The sequence below is a fragment of the Lipotes vexillifer genome, unplaced genomic scaffold (genome assembly GCF_000442215.2).
Source record: "Lipotes vexillifer unplaced genomic scaffold, Lipotes_vexillifer_v1.1 scaffold602, whole genome shotgun sequence".
NCBI lineage: Eukaryota > Metazoa > Chordata > Mammalia > Artiodactyla > Lipotidae > Lipotes > Lipotes vexillifer.
Window position 1 is genome coordinate 3570971 of NW_006790307.1, and position 1516 is coordinate 3572486.

Sequence of the window (1516 nt, forward strand, 5' to 3'; positions counted from 1 at the left end):
TTTAGGTCCTGTGCTAAGTGCCTAAGTGCCAGCTCATTTAATCCTCGCCATTACATTGCCATATAGGTATTACCTATGTGGAGGAACACATAGGTTAAATAAGTGCCCAGAGTTACAGAGTTATTATGTGGTAGAGGCAAGATTTGAACCTAGGTCTCCATATTAGGTTTCTCCCTAGAAACAGAACCAGTAGGATGTGCGTGTGTGCGTGTGTGTAAAGAGATTTATTCTAAGGAAGTGGGTCATGTAATTATAGAAGGTCATGAGTCCCAAGATGTGCAGTCAGCAAGCTGGTGACCAGGAGAGCTGAGACTGTAGTTCCAGTCTGAGTCCCAAGACCTGAGAACCAGGAGAACTGATGGTGTAGTTCCCCTCCGAAGGTTGGGAGGCTTGAGACCCAGGAAGAGGTGAAATTTCAGTTTGAGTCCAAGGACAGGAATAATCTGATGTCCTGCTTCAAAGAGTGTCAGGCAACAGGAATTCTCTCTTACTCTGGGGAGGGTCAGTCTTTTTGTCTTATTCAGGCCTTCAACTGATTAGATGGGGGCCACCTACATTAGGGAGGGCAATCTGCTTTACTCAATTCACAAATTTAAACATTAATCTCATCCAAAACACCCTCACAGACACACCCAGAATAACGTTTGACCAAATATCTGGGCATCCCATAGCCTAGTCAAGGTGACACATAAGATTAACTACCAGTAGTCCCAACCACTGTGCCCTGTACTGTCATTTAAAAATACACTCTAGGGAATTCCCTGGTGGTCCAGTGGTTAGGGACTTGGCACTTTCACTGCCAAGCCCCCAGGTTCAATCCCTGGTCAGGGAATTAAGATCCCACAAGCTGTGTGGCATAGCCAATAAATAAGTAAATACACTCTAATATTTTTCTTAGATGAACTTTCATTTGGCTTTCACACATGCCTTACTTAAATTACTCATGTTAGAGCTGCTGCTTCTCCCATATTTCCCCTTTCCCCAGTAACGTTCTTCTAACTGAAGATTTTAAAATAAAACCCACGTGGATTCATTCTGTTTGCTTTCTGCTCCCTTTATTTTTTCCTTAAGAAGATAAACTATCCAAGGAAGCTTCCTCTTGCATTTTAAATTTTCAAAGAGGGTTTTGCAGCTAAAAGTGAGTTTACAACATCTAAAAGAATCCTTGGGTACCCACTAGGAGTGCATATTAGGTGTTAAAAGAGTTTTCAAATTCACTGCATGCAATAGAAAAGAAGTGCTGGGTTTTGGTAGCAGTATTGAAACTTCCAGGTGGCTGTTCAGTATGCAGTGTGGGTGCTCGTAAAAGTCAATGCACGATTAAAAAAATATATTGTGGATGTTTTTAGGCCCTGGAGCCAATCCAAAATAACAGCTGGGATCTTACATCTCCTGGGGAACTCCTCAAACTTATGAAATTCAGTCCCAAGAAGTCATAACACTCTGTTAGAGTGAAAGGCCCTGTGAGCAGGAGACTGGAAGCTTAATTGCTGGCACAGAGGAAATGGAAGGGCAG

General features: G+C 42.6%; 1 non-coding gene across 1 annotated transcript; it reads left to right on the forward strand.

The window, feature by feature from the left end:
- The first annotated feature begins 758 nt into the window (after positions 1-758).
- TRNAE-UUC (transfer RNA glutamic acid (anticodon UUC)) lies at positions 759-832 on the forward strand. The gene has a single exon. It is a non-coding gene; the product is annotated as a tRNA-Glu (tRNA).
- The last annotated feature ends 684 nt before the right edge of the window (positions 833-1516 follow it).